This window comes from Capsicum annuum, chromosome 10 (assembly GCF_002878395.1).
Source record: "Capsicum annuum cultivar UCD-10X-F1 chromosome 10, UCD10Xv1.1, whole genome shotgun sequence".
Classification (NCBI taxonomy): domain Eukaryota; kingdom Viridiplantae; phylum Streptophyta; class Magnoliopsida; order Solanales; family Solanaceae; genus Capsicum; species Capsicum annuum.
In genome coordinates, this window is record NC_061120.1 from 201356542 (window position 1) to 201382494 (window position 25953).

The window sequence follows — 25953 nt, forward strand, 5'->3', positions numbered from 1 at the left end:
AAAAGTAGAATAATAAATTTAAGGAAAAAAATAAAAATTGAAAAAAAAGTAGAATAATAAAAAAGTAAAGGAAAAATAAAAAAGTGAAAATAACAAAAAAATTAAATTTGAGAGATAAATGAGTATGGAAAGTCTAAAAATATATTTGAGCTGTAGAGGAGCAAAATGGTACTTTTAGTATATTAAAAAGTAAGGAAGATTATTCTTCAAGGATATTCTTATTTGGGGTCAAATATCTAAAGTCACCCATATTTAGGTCTATGACATGCAATTTCCTGAATTTTTAACATTTATTAAAAAAAAAAATTTTAAAAAAATTGTTTTGCGATGTGTATTTATTAAAATATTTTATAAAATCCCTCCTAATTTTTTTATGTGTATCTCTTTTCTCTCTCCTTACTAACTGTGTTATTTTTATCCAAAAATATATACCTCTAATTTGTAAACTTAAATTAGGAATTTACAATTATCATTACTTAAATATCAGTTCTTATATTTATAGAAAAAAGTTACAATTATTTACTTTTTCCAAGTAATACATATTTGTATTTGAGTTTATTAAATTTGTTTTATTTTTATATGTATGGAATGAGTGTATAAAATTATTTTACTTAATGTTTTTCAATATAAGTCTAAATACAAACAAAATTAGTGTATTGACTGTGTATGAAATATGTTATCTAACTAGTTCGATGTGCTTTAATTTTTTGGGTCTGGAATTTCCATTAAAACATACATTTTTTTAAATTTGTATATGTTAATATGCAAGAATTTTGTATATATTTTAGTGTATGAATTGTGTATGAAAATGATATTGAAATGAGGAATGATATTATAAATTATAAGAAATTTATAAGAAATCAGTTTATATTTCTTTTAATTTTTTTAAATCAAGTTTAAATCATGTTATCTATCGATATCATATATGAAATGCTTTTTGATCTATGAAATTGATATGTAAAATGATATACAAGAATGATGCATACTTATTAAGGTTTTTAGTGGATGAAAATGATATTGAAATAAACATCATAGATCATGATAATATTTTTTTCGATGTTGCAATCAAAATATATAAATTTGTGTTTTGATGAATTTTTTCGACTGTTGTGATAAATATTTGGATAATATTGGGTTTCACTCAGAATTTGATTTATGATTTTTGGAGGACAAACAAAAAAACGTGTAAATTTGTATTTTAATAAAAGAAATTGACGATTAAGATAAAAAAAAAAAAAAAGGGTGGTTGAAGAAAAAAAATCATATTTGGAGAAAAAGAATATGTGGAGAAGAAACCGATTTTGGAGAAGAAGAAATCATTTTTGGAGAAGAAGAATACTTTTGAGAGAAATTAGAAGTGATTGACATTCTTTAATAACTCACATCTATTTTAAAAGGTATATTTTTTTAACAAAAAAGGAAAAAGCATTTTTGAAGAATTTTATTTGTTTTAAAAGTCTTATTAATTTTTTTTAAGTTGGTATTAGTTGCAATCTAGAATTATGTCGTTACTTGGAATATTCAATCTAAGGATGTTTATTCCATCCTCCCCCACCCCCAACCCCCTCAAAAAAAAAATTAATAACTTGGATGTATTGTTCTATTTAATTTTTAATTTAAAATCGAGTAAACAATATAAAACATAGATGTTCTCAGGCTCTAAGCAGCCTCCTTCCGGTCAACATGCCCTGTTGAAGCATGCTGGGGCATTTTTATCATTTCCTGGTAGCTAAGTTGTGTCCAGTTCTGTGTAGGACACAATGATTGTACGTCTATGTAGAGATTCCATCGTCTCTCTTGCTTGTGCCAATTTCATCAATTTTGCAATTACATAGTAAACAGAGACGTACAATAGTTGTGTCTTACGCAAAAATTGACACAACTTATCTACCAGGAAATGACAAAAATGATTAAGCTGTCCAGCTTCTGTTCTTGAGAGTTGGTACGTCATTGTTGTCACAATCTTTCAATTTCATCGTGGTTAGTTTCCAATTTTTACTTCACTATTTCGATTTGTTCGATGGATTTTGCGTTTACTTTGCGTCTTCACTTTTGTTCTGCTGACTGCTACGGCTTAACTGACTGCGCTTAGGTATAGGTTTGGTTGATTTATTTTACATAGTTACATTTATTTGGGGCTTGAAAGGTGAATGGTAGGAATGAGTTAAAATTGCAGGTAAAGTGTTTGATAGAATTACTTCCTCTTACAATCCGACCATTAACATGAGAACAACAGAGGACATAAAGAACTTAACTTATAAAAGAATAATGAATCAAAGTTTCAGTGATATAATCGCTGGAAAATTGTATGGTATAAATGTATTATTTGTCCTAGTATTTCTTTGGATTGGATTAAAACCACATGTTGCTTTTAGTTGCAAGTATTTTAGCTCTCTGAAGAGTTTTTGCATTGCTCGAATTTGTCCATCATCTGTAGAACATATTGTTTCAGATTAAGTAGTAGTAGTTTTTGAATGTTTTTGGCACCATGAAAATTTAGTCGCGATGGAACAAAGGAAGAGTAGCGGGATTGGAGTCCAAGAGGAGTACCTGACGCTTGGACTAGACAGTAGATGGCAGTGGTTGGTTGTCTGTGCTGCCGAACCATTCAGGTTCACTATTGCCTTGCCGTCTAAGCCAATTTTTGAATCCCAAGACGAAATGATCAGCTTGAGTAGGTGCAGGATAAAGTTGTTGCTTTGGAGTTTATTCTATCAGTTTTCCTGCAATGGCGAATTCGTCGCAGTTACACAAAATTATACACATAAAAGTGTTGCCTGTCTTTACTTTGAAACTTCTGAAGTTTTTAACTTTTTCTTACTTCCTACATGAGAGTTGAAAGCGCTTTGACCATGCATCATCGCCATGAAAGACAAATCCCATTGTTATTCTTCTTATGATTAGCTTTCCATTTGCTCTCTAATTGAAATAGAAAGATAAACATTAGAATTTCATCTTAGTAAATTGGCCATATTCATGTTAAATTTTGGAATAAAGTTGTAGAAATGGATTATCATTCTAATGAAGCTACCTCACCTGTTGCTTTGTGATCTTGTTGCTGACTGGGTCATCGTTGTTTTGTCAAACCCATGTTTTATTACAACCTTGTTTACTATTTTTGTCTTGAGCCAAGGGTTTATCGGAAACAACCTCCCTACTTCTTCGAACGTAGCGATATGGACTGTGTATTCTGCTCTATTCTGAGATGTTTTGTAGTGCATTCCGTATTCATGCCTGATTTTATACAGTTTCCCACTTACATTGGCTGCAGATGTCTGGAGATAATAAAAGGGCCTCTGCAACACATTCAATACAAAATAGCAAACGTCCATGTCTGTCTGCTACAAATGCTGAAATATAATTCAGGCAGCGTAAAAGATATAACGAAATTTCTCCAACTAAAAAGGAGGAATTATTATTGCAAAGGCACACCAGAGAACTCGATTCAAGGAGGCGTCTTGCACAAATTTGTGCACCGAATTATTCTGCGACATCAACATCTTCTGCATCTAATTCAACATTTCAGCAAAACAGACCTCTTATAATAAGAAATGTCTGCGTTACGGAAACACAAGGTTAGTAAATTAAACTTCCGCTGGTTACACATCAAAATGTATGGAAATACACATCTATTTGAATATATATATATACCTTCTTTTACTCTTTTTGAAGATGATGACTTTAACACATTCTCCATTTATTTATTAGCTACTACATCTGAAGTTAATATATCACCTGACACTTCTCCTAAAGGGAAAAGTTTACTTCAGCCTTTCTGCTTCTTCGAGAAAGGCAAGTGTTCCAACCATATGGTTGGTCTTATATCAGTCTCTTCATCACATACACCTAATGGCCAATGTGATCTTGGTTCGAAAAATCTAATAGACAGAGGTTTGTATCTACGTTGATATACAACAGTATTTAGTACTCTTACTTCAACTTTAAATTTATTTCTAACTTTTCCTGCACTATCCATGACATAAGATAACTAGAGGTCGTCACATTAACATCAGTCGATTACAAACTGAATATGTAGATTTGAAAGTTGTGCCAAATTGTAAATTATGTGGTGCCAAAAGATTTCAATACGAATCACCTGGATTTTGCTGCGATAATGGTTCAATTAAGCTTACAGCACATAAAATGCCTACTGAGCTACGAAATTTATTCATACATACTTCTGAAGAATCAGAATATTTTCGAACATACGTTAAGAAATTCAATAATATATTTGCATTCACTTCACTTGGAGTAACATATGTCAAAGCCTTGGCTCAAAGATATCATGGAATTTATACCTTCAGAGTTCAAGGAAAAATGTACCACTTCATTGACAATTTATACCCAACAACTGGAAAAGGAAAAAATCTACAACTATATTTTTATGACAATGAAAATGAATTGGAAAATAGAATTGGTTGTTCGACTGAAATTTTAGAAATAATAGTAAGAAAATTGATGAGTATCTTGCAAGTTAATCCATACTCTTTTTTCCTTAAATCTCTATTCGATATTCCAGAATTATCACGCTTTTATATTGCACTAAAATGTGACTCTGGTTTAGATCAACATGTATATAACCTTCCTACTACATCTGAGATTTCAACAATATGGGTTGATGGAGATACGAATTCTATGTCCACACCTCATATTCGAATTTATACTCACAATAATCAAAGTTAGTTAGTTAACTACTACTATGGATGTTATGATCCCTTGCAATACCCATTGTTATTTCTATATGGTCAAGATGGTTGGCATTGTGGTATAAAAAAATACTACTGCCAAATAATACTACCAAACATAGTGCCCCTTGTGAACAGGAACATTTATCAGGTGTTAAAAATATGTGCTCAATAGATAACTTTCTTGATATGGAAGCTCAAATGCTCGAACAACAAAAGAAGAAAAGGAACACTGTCTCTTGTCGTGAGTATTATTGCTACAAAATTCAAATGAGAAACGATGAAAATGATGAACTCTTACATACTGGAAGAGCATTCCAACAATATATTGTTGATATGTTCATAAAACTTGAAACACAAAGATTAGATTTCTTTTTCTTCAATCCAGAATTATTTCGAATGGAAGTTTTACAAGGTCTTCTTGATGTCTTAAGACATGGTGAAAGAGATGCTGCAAAAATTGGAAAACAAACATTCCTTCCTATTACGTTTACAGGAGGACCAAGAGACATGCGCCGACTATATCGTGATGCTATTGCTTTAGTCCAACGTTTTAGAAAACCTGATTTATTTTTAACAATGACATGTAACCCAACATGGTTAGAGATAAAAGAACATTTGTTACCTACTGATGAAACACAAAACAGACTTGATTTAATAAACAAAATATTTAGAGCAAAAGTTGAAGAACTAAAATCTAATATACTAAAGAGAAATGTATTCGGAAAGGTTGTTGCTTTCATTTACAGTATAGAATTTCAAAAATGCGGCCTCCCACATGCACATTTTCTTATAATTCTTGCTAATCAATACAAATTGTTGACACTTGAGTCCTATGATAATTTATTTGTGTTGAACTACCTGATTCTAACAAAGATGCTTACTTATATTCAGTTGTTGTACATCATATGATACGCGGTCCTTGTGGCCACTTAAATCCTACAAATCCATGCATGAAAAATGGATACTGTAAATTTCACTACCCTAGAGATTTTACTAAGCAAACATCAAAAGGGAAACTCATATCCAACTTATAAAAGATGACATACGGGACGTACTATAAAAGTTAGACAACAATCTCTCGATAATTCATGGGTGGTACCTACAATTCATTTTTACTTGGTAAATTTAATTGTCATATGAATGTTGAAATATGCTCTGACATTAAAGTTGTGAAGTATCTTTACAAATATATTTGCAAAAGACATGATAAAATTGCTTTTTATATGCATAAACATGACAAACAAACAGAAATTGATGAAATAAAATAGTATCAATCTGCTCGGTGGGTATCTCCGCCTGAAGGTACGTGGAGTTTATTTAGTTTTCCTATAAGCGAAATGACACCAAGTGTATATCATCTTCAATTACATCTTGAGGGCCAACAATATGTTTCTTTTAAAAGTTCTCAAAGTATAAATTCAATTATAAGAAATCCAATGATTAGAAAAACAATGCTAACCGAATTCTTTGTAATGAACTAAACAAATAAAGACGCTAAAGAACTTAAACTATTATACAAAGAATTTCCTGAATATTTTGTATGGTCAAACACATATAAAATGTGGACACGTCAAAAACAATGTTTAGTTATCAGACGCATTGTGACATGTCATCCAATAGAAGGAGAAAGATATTATCTAAGATTATTATTAATGAACGTGCAAGCGCCAAAGTCATATAAAGATCTTCGTAAAGTCGACGAAAGATATTGTTCTACTTTTAAAGAAGCAGCAGAAAAAAGAGGATTACTACACTCCGATAACAATTTGATTGATTGTAAGACTGAAGTTGTGGGTTACCAATTACCATATAGTTTGAGAAGATTATTCGCTACATTATTAGTCTATTGTAATCCTACCAATCCTAAAGAATTATGGGAACAATTTGAAGAGTCTATGTCTGAAGATTTTAAAAACTTGAGAAACATTGAACTTAAAGATATTCGCCGTCAAGTTTTGGATCATATTAATGATGAATTACACTCGATGGGACATGATATTAATGAGTGCAAACTTGTTCTAGAAAATATTAAAGCTTCTACAATTGCCAAAGAAGCAAAAGAAGTTCAGTTTCAGAGAAATATAAAAGTTTGCGAAGAGGATTTATTATTAGAAAAAAAACTTAATATTAAACAAATAAGAGTTTATACCATAATAATAGATAGTGTTTTTTCAAATAAACCAAGAGATTTTTTATTGATGGACCTGGAGGAACTGGTAAGAGTTTCTTATATCGAAGTATATTAGCAACGATAAGATCAAAAGGATTTGTTGCATTAGCAACTGCAAGTTTTGGTGTCGTAGCCTCTATTCTTCCTGGAGGACGAACTGCTCATTCACGCTTTAAAATATCTATTGATGTTGATGAAAATATTAATTGCAATGTCAGCGAACAAAGTTCACTTGCTTATTTAATTTGAGATGCAAAATTAATTGTATGGGATGAAGCATCAATGGCTAAAGGAAAAACTATTGAAGCTTTTCATTTACTCTTAAAAGATCTCATGGATATGAGGATACTCTTTGGCGGAAAAGTTGTTGTTTTTGGCGGTGATTTTAGACAAACTCTTCCTATTATGCGAAACGGAAAAAAGGAAGACGTCATTTCATAAACTTCACTATACTCACAAATTTGAAACCAACTAGAAAAATTGTACCTCTCCGAGAATATGTGTGCAAGAACAAATCCAGATTTTTCTGAGTATCTAATGAGGATTGGCAACGGAAAATAAAAACTTAACTCCAACGACAAAGTTGAAATTCCCAAATCTTTCTCATTCCTTTTACTACCGAAGAACAATCTCTAAATGAATTATTCAAGGTAACATATCCTAATATAAATTTGTTATTTCATGACTCTTTCGCTTTAGCGTCCCGTGTTATTTTAACAACAAAAAATAATTACGTTCATGAAATAAATGATATGCTTATATTAAAATTTCCAAATACTGCAAAAACATTTGTTGCGATTGATGAAATCATTGAACCAAATGATCAAAGTCAATTTGAAAATTATCTACATACCATAAATCCCGCTAATTTGCCACCTTACAAATTAACTTTAAAAGAAAATTGCCCAGTGATATTACTATGAAACTTAAATCCTTCTGAAGGTTTATGTAATGGTATGCGATTAACGTGTTGTAATTTTAAAATACATGTTATAAGTGCTAAAATTGCTAGCGGTGATTTTAAAAAAAAAACATATCTTTATTCCTCGCATACCACTATCAGCTTCAGCAGATGAGAATCTGTCAGCTCCTTTCAAGAGAATACAATTTCCAATACGATTATGTTTTGCTATGACTATAAATAAAGCTTCACGGTCAAACTTTAGACTATATTGGAATTTATTTGCATGAACCTATTTTTTTCACGGTCGTCTTTATGTGGCTTTGTCTAGAGCTAAAAGTTCAAAAGGAGTGAAATTGTTGATTAGGCCATTGACATCAGATAGCAAAGATGATCACTCAATGTACAATGTTGTTTATGATGAAATTATCAAAAAGGCATTTAGTTAACTAATGACATAAGAATTTTTATTTTTAATATATTTGTCATGAAATATACTAACTAATGTCTACAAGTATGTACTGCTTATGTTGCCTCCACTTGTTAATCTCTTCCTACTTCATCGGCGAGCTTTCACAAAAGAAGTTGTTGCCCCTCAAGTTTGTTTGTTCTATGTCATGGCTGAGCTTTGAGGAAATGTGGTAGTTTCAGTACTCTTTTGGGGATTTGCTAATCAGGTAAAACAGTGTCTTTGAATACATTCTGTGCATTAATAACCATTTTATGGATACATAGTCTTATTGTATAGATAAATTGTATGTACCATCTATTTAGAGCAGGAGACAGTCTGATAATACATGTGCTCCTAGACTCTCTCTTCCTGGTGTTGTTTTGTAGAGCGAGGAGGCAGCGTAGTATAGCATAAGGGTGGCATTCTAAATTGTTTCACCCACTTTATCCCCTCAAGGCATACAACAAAAGTTAGTAATGTAATTCCGACATTTTTTTGCATTCAAACACATTTTATATTTGAGTGGAACAATTTGGGTAACAGCTTTGTTCTTTATTCACTTAGCACACAATTACACAGCTATCTTATTCAAATACCAAACTATATATATCATGATAGTTCCTCCTGCCCAATTCCTCTAAGTGAGGAGACAAACCGATTGCGTTGAACACTTTTAATATATTCATCAACATATCTACCTGTATAAACATTGCCCTTCACCTCAAGCGAGGGAAATCACTATTATTGAACCTAGTAGTGATTATTTTGGATAATTTCTTTGCAAATTATAACTGTTGATGAGGCTAAGAGATTCTATCCTTTGTTTGGACTTGCTGCAAATGTTTTTCTTATTTTCTCTGGTCAGACAGTGAAGTACTTTGCTAGCTTGAGAAGCTCTTTAGCTCCTGGAGTTTATGCCTGGGCAATATCCCCGAAACAGATGATAAGAATTGTAGTGTTAATGGGTGGGGCAGTCTGTTTTTTTTTAACTAACTTGAAATAATGTTGGTCTTAAGTTTGATCTGAATTTGAGTTCCCTGTTGTGGTGCAGATAAAAAGAGATGGCATTACAAAGCTTGTTGTACTACCTTTATATCCTCAATATTCCATCTCTACAGCTAGATCGACTGTCCGTGCCCTTCAAAATGTTTCCAACATTCTAATCAATGCATCGGAGAGCAAACTGCATGCACAAGGTTTGGAATTTCAACAAATTGCCCTTGGCCAATGTTGAACATGAAAGATGGTTTTTTAGGTTCGTCTCTTCCTCCATAAATAGAATAATTGACATCTGGAAGTTGTTTTGTAGCTCCTTTGTTTTCTTTTATTATACAATGTTGGGACTTGGGGAGATACAAGAAGGTAATGTTTGGCGTGTATCTAGGAAATACGAAACTTGTTATTCAAAATTTCAGTTTTATTTCCAGTTTCTTGAGCATCATTTCATGTTATATTTGCACGGCCAAAGCATTAATGTCGATCACCGCATCATTGAGTATTTCTGGACTGGAATGATGACCACGACGATGATTTTTGCTCACGGTGAGGCACATTATGTGGCAATTTCTACCTCTCTGTTGTTTCATTGTGTGTTTTCAACTGGTGACTTGCTAGCTACAGTATAATAGTTTGTTATTTTAGCTAAGAAATGTGTCTTTTAGCTAAGCTTACTTTTTTTCTGTTGCTATTACAGGCTCACTGATGTTCTGCTTGAGTAATTTTCTTGATACCAAAAGACAACTCTACCCTTTATGGTGCAATTGCGAATCTTGCTGAGCGTTACCGAAACCTAAGATTCTTAAACCTTTGTGGGTGTATAAAAGCTACAACTGATAGGGCATTGAAGTTATATGTCTTGACCTCTCAAATGACCTATAGGAGTGAGTACTAAACCGTTGCTTCATCCGACTAAAATGACTCTTATTACTCCTTGCAGGCACACTGCATGTAAATCTAGGTTGGTGTGATGAAAGGGTAATGAGTTTGGCCTATGGGTGTCCTGATCTCAGAGCCCTTGATCTCTGTGGCTGTCTCCTTGTATTCGAGTGTTCTACAGGACAGAAATCTTATCAAAGAAAAAAAATTTATTCATATCCTATTAATAACTTACTTGGAAGCATATGTTGATATAAGATAGAGATATTGATGCAAGATATTTTCTTCTAGTATACATTAACAAGAGTGGAAACATCAGTGAGCAGCAAAAACTACAGCGCAAGTGGGAAAAAAGACCAAGGACACGCTTTAGTGATGTGAAGTCTGCACTTGAATTTTAGTTGCTTTCTTTGAACTATTTTGTAAGTGTAACTTCATCTCAAAATTTCACATTGCCTCTATCAATACAATTAGAGATACATTCAAGTTTCACTACCAACTCATTGGGCCCGTGCACAGCACGGGTAATCTCCCACTAGTAACAATATAAAGCATAGATGTTTAGGCCCTAATAGCTAGGCGGCACCATAATTTAGAAAATTATTGAAAATGTTTAACGTTCCGACTAATTAGTTCAGCACAGATATCATGCTGAAATTAAGGGAATAAATTGGCTTGAACGACTGTGCGTCTATATTTTTCAATTTCATGCATCTGTTGTATCTGCATGCAGTATTAAGGTGTATTCATTATCAATTTGATGTATCCAATATCAATTTAATCTAATCTATCCGGTATTAGTGCAATATCAACATTAACTTTATATATTATTCGTATATTAGTTAAATTAAAATTACAAAATACAAGTTATTGGAGTCGGATAATTACCACTACTCTAGTGAATTTTTCAGACCCATTTGGCCATGCGGTATGAAATCATAATATGAAATCACTGAGATGAAGTTGAAGTTTTATTTGAACATGCAATTTGAATTTATTAAGTAGTAGTTTTTTCATAAACATAAAAACTATAAGTTATGAAAACTATTAAAATTTTCTTAATTCTTATGAAATTTTACTAAATAAGTGAAAAATCATAAATAAATTGATAAATATATACTCGAACACTGATAAATGGTGCGTCTACACCCTCCGTCATACTTTAGATACACATATGCCCCTCATACTAAAAGTAGGGACATGTGTATACCCAAAGTATGACAAAGGGTATATACATCCCATTTATCATAGTTCAGAGGTATATTCGTTATTTTTTGTTTTAATTTTGTTTATCTCAAATAATTAATCCAAACCGACTATTCGATCCAATAAATCTACTACTCGTCCCGATCTCAATTAAAATTAAAGATACGCCTATTTAACAGACACATTTTTCTCACCCCTATAACAATATATGCACACACGATACACTAACACCCACTACTATTAATTTCAGGAAAAAAAAAAAGAACCATTAACCCATACCAACCAAAAAATACACCAAATAAATAGAACCGCTCACGTTTCAATTTTCGAAATTTTTTTATTGATAAACAGTACCCACTATCGGTCAATACCACATAGTCACCATCTTCATCGAACTGAAAACACCCGCCGGCAAACCATCTCCGCATTCCTAGCTCCAGCCACTTTCGACCTAATCTCCACTCTCTTTAATCAGTAAACACCAATTAATAAGAACGACCAATCACTGTAATTTGATTGGGGTTCACATTTAAGAGAAAAAACAGAGGGACTATCGGGTTTGGATGACCTACAACACCAACCTGCGCTCTTTTTGAAACAAAAAATAGAGGTCGGATCGAGTTGGTTTGAAATTAGACTTGATGGGTTTAGTGGGCCAGATAGTTGGTTTGTGTTAATTATTTGAGATAAATATACCCCTGAACTATGATAAATGATACGTATATACCACTCGTCATACTTTGGGTACACATGTGCCCCTACCTTTAGTGTGAGGGGCATAGACATGTCATTTTATTAATGATAGCGGTATAGAAAGTATGACGGAAGGTATATACTTATTATTTATCATAATTTGAGGGTATATTTATACTTTTTTCGTTAAATATATGTACCATCTCTTTGAATTTATTTGTACAAAACATAAACAAGAAAATTACATGGGGTGTACTCCATAGTGGGTGGCTTTGTATTGTCCCCCATAAAAAAAGTCTTTAAAGACTAGTCTTTCTTCCCTTTTATATATAGAATAAGTACATTTTAACTCATCTACACCTCAAATGTTTTTACTCTTTCCAAGCTCATTTTTCTCTCAAATTCTATTATTCCCCCCCCCCCCCTTCTTTTTACACTTCTTTTTTCTTTCTCTTTTTAATTTATTTATTTATTTATTATTTTTTTAGATTTTTTAAATCTTCTTAAAATCAACTTAAGTTGATTCAGAATTCTTAAACTAATGAAAAAGATGCTAGTTGTCATTAATTTTGATGACTTCTAAAAAAGAAAGATTTTACTATAAATATTTAATTAATTTTCAACTCTTAAATATTAGCAAAATAGTGAAAAGATGATTTTGGCAAAAACTTTTAATGAAGAACAAAAAATTCAAACAATATTTCTAAGGCCCTTCACGCTTTTAATATAGTATAGATATAGATATATAGATAATCGATTTTAATTTTTTTTTCTTACATTATTTGTTCCAAACCTCGCAATAATCGAATTAATTGATAAGTATAAGAATTACAGATGCATTACTATAAAGCAAGACAAGCTATAGCTCATCCTTTAGTTCAAATATTGTTTTGGTAGAAAGTAATACAATAATAAATATGTTTACCAATAATAATATATTTAGAGTACTTCAATAGATAAAATATACACAAATCTTCAATTAAATCTTTAAGTTGATTAAAAGCGTGCATTACGACTTAGCTTTGCGCTAGTAGCAAGAAATTGAAAGATAAAAATAAAAATCTCACTCTTATATAAAGAAAAAATATGAAAATGTTGATGTGACATGAGAAAATTGAAGAAAAGGTGCCTTTTAAGTCTTGAATGAAGGATTGGTGACATTGACCAACTTAAATGGTCAAACATCATTAGGAAACTTGATTAAGTTAATTATGAACTTGATTAATATTTTCAAAACTTTCTAATCTTTTCAAAAATATAAATCAACCCATACCCCTCTTCAATCCAAATCAACCAGTCTCTCTTGACAGCTTCTCTCAACTCTCTCTCAACCAACAGTTCTGCAAAATTCTCACTTCAATTCCCGGTGACTTCAACCTCCGGCGAAAAATTATCGGACAAGTTGTCTTTCGACTTTCAACCATTAATCGACGTGAAGACTTCTTTGGCGACAACAACTTCGAGTTCTTCGTCATCCCATTTCCTTTTTCACAAGTAAAAAATTATGAAGAAACAGAGGAACTTTAGCCAACTACTCTTTTAGTATTGAAATATGGACTGAATAAAGCTCTAATTTCTGGCATTTCTTCTTCTTGTTGTCGCACTGTTGATTCGGATTTGTTGGTGATTTTTGTTCACAGTTGATGTTCTTAGTGGAGACCCCTTCTTAGTGTGTGTGTGTATGATGTGTTGGCATTGCTGGGTTGTCTTAGTAAAAATGGTGTTGCAACAGATGAAACATCTGATGTAATAGATGAAGACATCTGATGTACCAGATTAAAATCTGATGCAACAGATGAACAATCTAACATATCATTCATCTTTTACGACCAATGTTTTGGACGGCAAAAGGCGATAAGGTCCCGCCTCGTCACACGGCGAGGCAAGCGCCCTTTAAATGTACAATGACAATTGATATAAAAAAATTAAAATAATATATAAATGATCAAAATTTCAATAACACTAATATATTAGGAAATATTTCAAGTCAAAAATTAAAAATAGATAGTAGATAGATACTAAAAGTCTAGAACTTGAATGACTCAACAATTCAATATCCATAAAACAAGCAATACTAAAACTTTAAAGTTTATTGAGGTGCCATTGAAATTGAACTAGTTGTTAATGATCAAGTCATTTAATTAGTATATTACCATCATACTATGTTAATTGAATTCTATATAAGTTGTTAAAAAAAAAATTACATAATAAGGCTACAAGGCACAAGCTTACTAGTTACTGTTACAGTAACAGTGTTTAAGTCTCTAAGACAAGTTCACTGTTACAAAATATAGTGGAAGGAAAAGGGAAGAAGAGAAAATAGGAAAAAAAAAAGCACCAAAGTACAAGTATAGTTGTTGGATTAAGAAGAAGAAGAACAAAGAAGAAAAAAATAAAAATTAATAGTTCACTGGCTCACTACTTACTGGAGTCGCCAGAGTATGTCATCGGAGTATTCGTTGGTCACCGAAATCAAATTTGTGAGATAGATAGTAGCAGCCGCAGTCACCACTGAGCAAGTTGGTAGAGCCAAAAATGTGTAAATAAGCCCTAAAATTAGTCTATATACCGAAAATCCTAATTTTTTTTTAAAAAAATAAAAGGCGACGCCATTGTCACCTTGCCGCCTCGCCTTTCCATGTCACCTTTATCGCAAAGGCGATGCCTTTTGATTTTTACAACGCCATGAACTGAAGAGGCGACCAGGCCTCGCCTCGCCATTCTCCATTGTCGATGTGGCGAGCGCCTACACTGGTTGTGACAGATGACTCTTTTGTTTAGAAGAAATCTAAAAAATATTGATCCAACAAATAACTTATTTTTCAACATATGAGTGATATGTTTCAACAGATTAGTGATTTATTTTTATTATTTCCAATGATTTACTCATCCGTTGTAACAAGTCGGTTATATGTTGCAATAGATAACATATTTGATGCAACAGATTAGTGAAGAGTTTTTATGATTTTCAATGGATTACTCATCCGTTGTAACATGTTGGTTATATGTTGCAACAGATAACTACCTAGTATAATAGATTAGTGATCTATTTTTATTGTTTACAATAGTTTACTTATCCGTTGCAACAAGTCGGTTATATGTTGTAACAGATAACATACCTGGTGCAACAGATGTGTGATCTATTTTTACTATTTCCAATGGATTACTCATCCGTTGCAACAGGTTGGTTATATGTTGCAACAGATAAGCTACCTGGTGCAACAGATTAGTGATCTAATTTTACTGTTTCTAATGAATTACTCATCCTTACAACAGGTTGGTTATATGTTGCAATAGATAGTACCTGGTGCAATAGATTAGAGATTTATTTTTATTATTTCCAACGGCTTACTCATCCGTTGTAACAGAACGATTATATATTGAAACCGATAACATACCTGGTGTAATAGATGTGTGGTCTGTTGGAATTATTATTTTACCATTGTACATGTTAGATTTACTATTATCCCTTTTTAATGATGCATTAATCAATTATAATTTTTTTTTAATTTAAGATAATATGGCTCCCAAAAGAAAAGAAATCGAATCAAGTCCAAGTAAAGGAACAAGTGCAGTAGCTCGGCTACATCCACCACTCTATGATCTTGCTTTACAAGCGTTATCTCAATCAGGAGCAGAAGATAATGAACACGAGGAGGAGGAATATCTCAAAAGAAATGATCCAAATGTTAATAGCCCTTTCGATGAAGAGTTGGTCAAAATCATCATTATTGATCGTTATCCTATGAGAATACAGTGCGATGGTGCCATAAATTTAACGGGTGATTTCGTTGTTAAGTCAGCCATAGGAAAATCTTCCGACGCCTTCAGAAAAATACTTTGAGAATAAAAATTGGATGCTTATTTCAGGGAAAGCTGCTTTGGGAAATATCTTAATTTGTCGGAGGACAACAATGCTAGTTTTCAGATGAAAATGGTATACGATCTTCTCAAGCGTAGGTTTATGTATGAAAAAAAAAGACAAGATGGATGAGGTGTGGATAAATTACTGTGGCATGCCTGTTTGTTTTGGTTGAAAGGATTTTTCCATAGTTATCGAACTAAAATGTTATCCTCCTTCTCTTTCTCAAGTTATAACTACGTTGACCTAAAAACAAGCATCCCGCACACCCAAAAAAGGTAAAGAGAGGTTGAATGATCATGATGACCTGGTGTCAATTGTTGGTCCAAGCTTTAAAAACAAAAATTTTATAGAAGCGTTGAAAGGTAAAGGACTCTCAAAGAAGCACAAGAAATCATTATGCTTGGTTTTGGTTTGTACATAATATTCTTTGGCAGAGAGATGTTAACAATAACATAAGCATTGGTTTAATAAAGATCTCCGAGGATATTGAGGCATTTAACAGCTATCCTTGGGGTTATGAAAGCTTCAAAATGACTATCCAATATTTGTTGACTTCGTTAACACCAAAGACAGTCAACTTATATAGCTTTCCATGGGCCTTCATGGTAAATATTTCTTTTATCATGATATAATTCATCATTTTTTATTCAATAATACTTTTGATTTATTGGCATTATGTTATAGGCTTGGGAATTTGAATCCATTCCTTATTTGATACAACTAGTAAACTACCAGGAAGAAGTTTCCTGTCCAAGAATCCTGAGATGGTTGTCGGCCAAAACCAATAGAAATGCAAAATTTTTTGATCTTTTCAATCCCCCCTAAGAAAGCAGTAAGTCCAATTCTAATCAAGTTTTTGTTTTAATTAATGATTATTTTAAATGATTTCATCAGCATTCTAATATATGTACCGATTTATTTTAGATTGTCCATCTGTGGCTTGTTCCGACCAATCGAGAGTTGAAGATACTATTTTTCTTACTTACGGTTTGTGAAAACTTTACCGGACCCTAAGGTCATTGGTGGAATAAAAATGGAATTGTTTAGAGCAACAACCATCACAAGAAAAACAATTTTGGAGAGTAGGCTTGTTGCTGTTGACGATGGTAGTCGTAGTGGTAGTGGTAGTGGTAGTGGTAGTGGTGTGGTGTTGCTGTTGGGGCTAATGATGTTTCTCTTACCTTTTTTGAAACAACAAGACATTATGATTATGATCATACTAGTTGTACAGATTTTTCTCAAGATTTTGCCACATCTAGCGAATGTTCTGCATGCAAATATCAAAACTGCAAGGCAAAACATGATGGAGTAATTAATGCTATTAATGCACTAACTGCTTCTGTAAAGGAAATGACATCTAAGAGGAGTGTCATTCCATTAAAGAGAATTTCATATCCAAACACTCCACTAGAGATCAAGGCGGCTAAGAGAAGAAGGAAAGATACTTCCAAGGCATAATCAAGCATCGAAAAAAGCAAAATTGCAATTCCTCTATCTTTGGCTTGCATCGATGTTCAGTGTGCAAGGAACACAGGAGAGCAGCATGAGCCGAAGAAGGTGAATGTACATCACCTGTTCCAACAAATAAATAGGTACATATCTGTTTCAACAAATGATATATCTACTAAAAATTATCAAATAGATATATACATCTATTGCAACTGCTGTCTAACCCATTTCATCAGATGCGTTGTTAATTACAACAGATAAGTCTTATGTTGCAATAGATGGGTCATCTATTCAAAATTATTGTACTTCTCTAATTTACATGTTCGAATTCATCCCAATAGATGTTCCATCTATTACAACACAAGGCTCTTCTGTTGCAACAGATGGACAATCTGTTGTATATCTGTAATTAGCATTGACAATTATGGCTTTCTAGGTAGATGTCACAGTAAAATCCACTTACAATGCCCTGAGCCTGATGCCCCAGACGCTACATGGTGCTAACAATCCCGAAGGACCACTAGCTAACCCATGACTGGTACCTACTGCAATAACTGTATAATAACATTGTAAATATGGAATAATAGGCTGAAAACATACCATAATGTTTGAAACTGTAATACTGATATAAAAGTGAAATTTAGTATAATAATACCAAAACTGGTTATAAATACTGAAGTCTGAACATCTAGTCCGAAAGCCTCTAAACTATCTGAATAAGGAGTTGATGGGACATGTCCCCAACTAACTCCAACTGCTAAATAAACTAAGTGTTGAAAGAACGAAATAGTCAAATAATAACATCCTCGAATGATGAGTACTCACTGCTAGTCTGTCTGCTGAACGTCTGATCTACTAAGGGTGCTCTCGATCTCGTGCTACTGAACCTATGGTATAAACACCATAGCTCAAGAGAAAAGTATATGTCAATACATGGAAATGTACTGGTATGCAAGTGAGGTGAGGCTGAATGAAAGGATTCATATGTATTAACGTTACCAACTGACTGAGTAACATGAACGTGAGAATCTATGCATGAATACATAACTGTAACTAAAATCGTGACAACACTGATTACTGATTCTGAATACTGATAACATGGATTTTTGATAACTGTTATAACTGATACTAAGCGACTGTGTCTGACATAGAATTCAAAGTTTATATTTTTAAAAGGGTTTCTTGAGCTTCATGGGTGAAAGGAACCTATGTATCAACACTTAACATACCTTAGATGGAAGTTTCTTGGAGATTGATGGAGGAAATCTTGAATTATTGACTTGAAATTAAGCACCTAGGGTTTTTTGTTCTTGAGAAATTGTGGAATAAAGAATGTATTTAGCCAAAAGAGGGATAAATTTTGTGTTTATAAGGGCTGAAGTTGGGGAAAATAACCTAATTACCCTAAAGGATGTTGTCATTTAAGGACTAAACTAGGCACCAACGCGTTGAGTGACGCGGTGCGTTGATAGGTTTGATGTGATACCCAACGCATTGCGCCATGATTAAACCAAGACTTAGTAGTTTTTACTATGGCAACCTTTAACAATGTTAACCAATGCAATAGGCGATGCGGTGCACCAAGATCGCATTTGTCTACTATTTTGGGACACCAAACGTGGTCTAAACGAGGTTCAAAAAATTTGAAACTTGTATGGGAACAAATAATGACCTTTCTGATTATGAATCAACAAAAATACGGACCATTAAAGGATGTTAAGGTCACAAAATAAGATTTTCAACTTTTGAAGTCCAAAAATAAACTAAGTCTGAAATCTTAGCTAGAATTTTCTAAGTCTGGGACCCCTTGACAAACCTAAAGGACTGAATTAAGCTTGAAAATTTTGTGGGGTCTTATAATATCTCCCTCTTGGGAACATTATTCCTCGAATGAGACTAACTAAAATGGGAGAAATGATAAGCTAAAGTACATACTACAAGATGACTACATGACTGACATTACTGTTTTACTGAGGTTCATACTGACCATGCATATCTGATGCATGATTTCATGACTGATCTGACTCATGAATACATGACTGAGATTTTTGATAAACTGAGTCTCTCACAATGAGAATACATGTCCGATGCATGAACATATGATTGAATATGCAATGGTAAATGGATACCAAGTTTATAATGCGAATTTGAGCATGAAACTGGTTTATAACTAAAATGGGAAAGCTATTACCTTGGGCTGAGTCTAAATTTATGGAGAAGAGGTGAGGATACTTGGTCCGCATGTCTGCTTCTGCTTCCCAAGTAGCTCCCTCAACGGACTGATTCTACCTAAAAACTTTCACTAGAGGGACTTCTTTGTTCCTTAGTCTGCAAATTTAGTAGTCAAGAATTTCGACTGGAATCTTTTCATAAGAGAGACTATTCTTATTATCTCCGCCCTCAACAGGGACTACAACTGCTGGGTCACCTATGCACTTCTTAAGCAAGGAGACATGAAATATTAGATGGACTGAGGCTAGATCTGAAGGCAATTCGAGTTCATAAGCTACCTTGTCGAAGCGACTGAGAATTTTGAAGGGATCGACATATAGGGGACTGACCTTTTCCATTCTTGCTGAACTTCTTCACTCCCTTCATGGGAGAGATCTTTAGAAAAACATAATTACCAATATTGAACTCGAGATCCTTACTGTGCACATCGACATAAGACTTCTGTCGGCTCTGAGTAGCCCAAATTCTTTACTAGACTTTTTCTAAGGCATCGAATACTACATCAGGCCCTATCACTGTGTCCTCACCGATTTTGAACCAACCGATTGGAGATCTACATCTCCTACCATAGAGAGGTTCGAATGGAGCCATCTGAATATTGAAATGATAGTTGTTGTTGTATGCAAACTCAATTAAAGGCAAGTGGTCATCCCAATTACCCTTGAAATAAATTACACATGCCCTTAGAATATCTTCCAAAGTATGGATGGTCCTTTTTGCTTGACCATCTATCTGAGGATGGAAGGCTGTACTGAGATAAACTCGGGTACCAAGACCCTTTTGGAATGCGTTCCAGAAATGAGAGGTGAAATGGGTACCTCTATTTGAGGCAATGGAAAATGGAACACCATGTAATCTAACCAACTTCCTGATATAGAGTTTAGCATAATCCTTGAATGAATAAGAGGTATGGACTGGAAGAAAATAAGCTGATTTGGTCATCCTATCTACAATGACCCAAACTGAATCATGTTGATGATGAGTATGAGGCAAACCTATCACAAAGTCCATGTTCACTTCTTCCCACTTCCAAGTGGGACTATTGAACTCCTGCATAGACCCACTAGGCTTCTAATGCTTAATCTTAACCTGCTGGCATATTGAGCACTTAGCCACAAACTCTGTAACATCTTTCTTTATCCCACTTCACCAATAGATCTCTCACAAATTGCAGTATATCTTAGTGGACCCTAGATGAATAGAGTAGCGTGCACTATGTGTTTGTGGAAGAATTCTCTATCTCAAGTTATCTATGCCTGGAACACACAAATGACCCTGATAATGCAATACACCATCTCCCCCTTGGGAGAAAATCTCAACCTTCTGATCTTTGATTGACTCTTTCAACTTAACAAGACTGGAATATCTATCTTGTTTTTCATTCACATTAGAAACTAGAGATGATTTTGAGTTGTTCTGAACCCATATACTACCTTCTGCAGAATCGACTAAGCGGACACCTAGTATGACAAGATGATGGAATTCCTAAGCTAAATTCTTCTTATTATCCTCAATATGAGCAACACTACCCATAGATAGCCTACTGAGAGTGTCGGCCACTATATTAGCCTTGCTCAGATAATAAAGGACACTTATGTCTTAATCTTTCAAGAGTTCTAACCAAATTCTCTAACGAAGATTAAAATTTTTTTGAGAAAATATGTACTGAAGGATTTTATGATCTGTGAACACATCTACATGTACCCCATACAAGTAGTGCCTCCAAATTTTTAAAGCAAAAACTACAGCCGCTAACTCAAGATCATGAGTCGGATAATTCTTCTCATGGGGTTTAAGTTGTCTGGAGTCGTAGGCTATGACCTTATCATGTTGCATGAGGACACAACCCAAACCTACTCTAGATGTATCATAGTACACTATGGATCTATCTAAACCATTTGGAACAGCCAAAACTAGAGCTGAGGTGAGTCGAGTCTTCAACTCCTGAAAACTCTTCTCACAAGGATCTAACCGTTGAAACTTGACTTTCTTCTGAGTCAATCTGGACATAGGAGATGAAATAGAATAAAATCCCTCAACAAACTGTCTGTAATAGCCAACTAGAACCAAGAAACTCCTGATGTATAATGGAGAGATAGGGCAAGGCCAGTTTCTTACTGCTTCGATCTTTTAAGGATCAACTTTTATTCCATAATCAGAAATGATATGACCAAGGAATGCTACTGACCTTAGCCAAAATTTTCACTTACTGAATTTGGTGAAAAAATAATGATCTTTGAGAGTCTGAAACACTATTCTGAGATAGTCTACATGATCACATTCACTATGAAAGTAAACAAAGATGTCATCTATAAAGACTATGATGAACATGTCCAAGTACTACTTGAACACATGGTTCATCAAGTCCGTGAAAGCTGCTGGGGCATTGGTAAGACCAAAGGACATAACCAAGAACTCAAAGTAATGATATCGAGTACGGAAGACTGTTTTTGAAATGTCACATTCTCTGACTCTGAGCTGATGATAGCCTGATCTAAGGTCTATCTTAGAGAAATAGCTGGCACCCTAAAGTTGGTCAAACAAATCATCGATTATAGGAAGTGGATACTTATTCTTGATCGTGACTTTATTGAGCTGGCGGTAATCTATGCACATTCTGAGAGAACTATTTTTTTTACACAAATAAGATTGGTGCACCCCACGGGGACGCACTGGGTCTGATGAATCCTTTATCCAGGAGATCCATCAACTGTACTTTCAATTCACTGAGTTTTACTGGTGCCATTCTGTATGACGAAGTAGAAATGGGCTAAGTATTTGGAAGAAGATTAATGCCGAAGTTTATTTTCCTTTTGGGAGGAATTCCTGAAAGATCTTTGGGAAAGACATCTAAATATTCATTCACTATTGGGAATAATTCTAGGCTGGGAGTTTCAAACTAGTGTCCTTAACTCGAATAGGATGATAGATACATCCCTTAGATATCATTTTCCTTACCCGAAGGTAGGAAACAAACTAACCTCTGAACACTGAAGTACTACCCCTCCACTCTAGGATAGGTTCATTCAAAAAATAAAATTAGACAAATGTATTTTTGTAGTCAACTGTGGCATAGCAGGAATGAAGTCAATCCATGCCGAGAATGACATCAAAATCAGTCATATCTAATTTGACTAAGTCTGCTGAAGTGACTTTCCGAGATATCACAATCGGACAGTTCCTATATACCCGTAGGGCTATAATAGTTTTACCCACTAGGTAGAGACTAAAAAGAGCTCTGCTAGAATTTCAGGACTGACTCTGAAATCAACAGCTATATGAGGAGTAATAAAATACAAAGAATCTTATGGATCTAGAAAAGTATAAACATACAAGGGAAAGATCTGTAATGTATTAGTGACCACATCAGGAGAATTTTCCTAATCTTGTTGGGAATGAAGAGCATAAAGTCTGTTTGGACATTGGCCACTAGTAGCACTGGAGGTGGCACCCTGCTGATTCGAGCTACTGGACTGAGCTGAGGAATGGTTATGCTGACCCTGAGGACCAGACTGAGGACAATCCCTAACTTTGTAGCCTGGCTTACCACATCCAAGACACACATCACTGCCAGCTCTGTAAATACCCTTGTGATTCTTACCACAGGTCTGACAAAGAGGATTGGTTTGGGAACTGCTAACACTGCCTTGAGATTTAGAGCCTAGCTCCCTATCTCTATTACCATCCCTGAACTTAGGAACTGGAAAACTAGCTGGCGAAGGGGATGGAATAGATGACTTTTTGTGGAACTAAGAATGATTACCACCCTCTGACTTAGGCTAATTAAAGTTGAAGCTACTTATCCTAGCTCTCTTATTTTACTTTTCCTTCTCCTTAATCTTCTGTTCCTCTATCTGTTGAGCATGGATCATAAGCTTGGCTATGTCCATCTCACTAATCAACATGGTAGTCCTGCGCTCCTTGACCATACTATCATTCACCTCAGAAATAAACTTACTCATCTTAGCCCTGCTATTTGTCACCACATGAGGAGCATATCTATCTAGTTGAGTAAACTTAAGGGAATACTCTTTCACTATTATGTTGCCCTACCTGTGGTTGATAAACTCTAACAACTTAGCTTTCCTCAGTTCTAGGGGAAAGAATCTGTCTGAGAAGGCAGTGGAAAACTCCTCTCACTCAATAGGCCCTGCATCTATAGCCCTCTCTGTTTTCCACTGCTTGAACTATGTGTAAGCCATATATCCTGTAACTGGTATGCAGCTAGCTCATCACTCTCACTAGTAGTAACACCTATGATAGCTGTAACCTTCTAAACTTGATCGAGGAATTCCTAAGGGTCATCATCTGTCTTAAACCCAAAAGAGGATGGAGGAATCATTCGGGTGAAGTCCCGAATCTTAGCTACAGCAGTGTTGGCCATTGGGTTAGCCAAAACAGTAGCTGGCTATTCATTTTGAGCAGCAATTGAATTAGGAAGAGTTGTAAATGCAGCTTTGAACTCTATATAAGAGACATGTTCATCCAAGGGATCTGCTTGGAAGGGCTAAGGGGCTGACTATTTTCATTTCTTTTTTTGGGAGGCATGTTCTGTAAGCAAAAGGGGGGAAGAGAATTAGATTGGGATTTAAATTTAAGCTCATGCTCACTTGCACGACATGAATATTTAAAGAAGGGAAACTATTCCTAAAACGTCATATAGCCTCCTATACATAAATATGGCGCGCAACACACCTATCCACAAGACTCTACCAAGTGTGGCTTTCAGACTTCCCAGGACACTATTGAATCTTAGGCTCTGATACCAAGTTTGTAATGCCCTGATCCTGACCCTGGATGCTACACGGTGCTAATAATCTCGAAGGACCACTAGCTAACCCATGACTGGTACCTACTGTAATAACTGTATAATAATACAATAAATGTAAAATAATGGACTGAAAACATGCCATAAGGTTCAAAACTGTAATACTAATGTAAAAGTGAAATGTGGTATAACAATAACAAAACTAGTTATAAATACTGAAGTCTGAACATCTAGTCTGAAAGCCTTTAAACTCTCTGAATAAGGAGTTGATGAGACATGTCCCCAACTAACTCCAATTGCTAAATAAACTAAGTGCTGAAAGAATGAAATAGTCAAATAATAATATCCTCGAATGATGAAGACTCACTGTTAGTCTGACTGCTGAATGTGTTATCTACTAAGGGTGCTCTGGATCTCGTGATTTTGAACCTATGGTAGAAAAGTATGCGTTAGTACGTGGAAATATACTAGTATACAAGTGAGGTGAGGCTGAATGCAAGGGTTAATATACATGAACGTTACCAACTGACTGAGTAACATGAATGTGAGAATACATGCATGAATACGTAACTGTAACTGAAATTGTAACAACACTGATTACTAATTCTGAATACTGATAACATGGATTTCTAATAACTGTTCTAACTGATACTGAATGATTATGTCTAATAATCTAGGTTCTGATGGAACTAACTGAGTTTCGTACTAGTTGAGGGACTGTATCTGAAAGTCTTGAATTCTATAGAACTATCTGAGTTCTATTACTGAGACTGAGACTGAGACTATGGGAAATAGTCATCTAACCGACATGCCCCTAATAAGCTATTATAGCTGAGTTGGGGTCCAATCTGTAACTCCAATTAGAAGGGTGTCAATACTGCGCCACTAGTAAGGATAAGCTGTGAGTTATCTGACAGGTACTTTAACGAGAATGGCGGGACCCTCATCTAACAGGCTAAGCCACTTCATCAACACTCATCTAGTAGGTTTGATGTCTCAACCTATGCTGGCTACGTAGTTTTAGAGCGCAAGGATTGCTTCTAAGAATCAAACCCTCTACTAACAGGTGAGTTCCCATCCTTGGGCTCACTCGGTGTTGAATCTTACTCCCATCTAAATAGACACTGAACTAAACTGAGTTCACTGAGTTTTATTTACTGAAGAAACACTATAAGATCTGTTACTGACTGAGTTTACTGAGAACTTAACTGAATACTAATGATCATGGCTTAATTGAGAGTATTATAAAAACTGACACTGGCTCTAGGCATACAACTAAATTATCGGGTACAAGTAACCCCAGGACTCAATAGCATGAAACTAACAAGCCATGATACTTCTTGAGACTGACCATAGTCAATGATTCATAGTACAATCATTGGGGATTTTCATGAAGTATTTGCATGCCATAAGCTTACACATAAATACGAATGCATATAAACATGTCATAATTTCATAGGCCTAATCTCATGAGAATTACATCAATCCATTTCAAGGCATAACAATAACATGGGAGTCATTTTGAACATAAGGGTAAAACATGGGTTCATCAATTTGGTCACAATTAAGTCATAAGGCGTAATTCCTATTCTCCTAGGCATTTTATCAAACACCTTGCATGCATAACTGTAGGCTTAGGCATGAATATTAAAACA

At 34.4% G+C, this 25953-nt stretch overlaps 1 long non-coding RNA gene across 7 annotated transcripts; it reads left to right on the plus strand.

The window, feature by feature from the left end:
- Positions 1–1395: 1395 nt before the first annotated feature.
- Positions 1396–10577, plus strand: LOC107855232. Of its 7 annotated transcripts, none has more exons than XR_007046013.1 (3): positions 1519–1980; positions 3272–9752; positions 9904–10577. It is a non-coding gene; the product is annotated as an uncharacterized LOC107855232 (long non-coding RNA). The 7 variants fall into 7 exon arrangements; XR_007046012.1 differs by having other exon boundaries at positions 3272–9465; XR_007046015.1 differs by having other exon boundaries at positions 3272–9175; positions 9262–10577.
- Positions 10578–25953: the final 15376 nt, after the last annotated feature.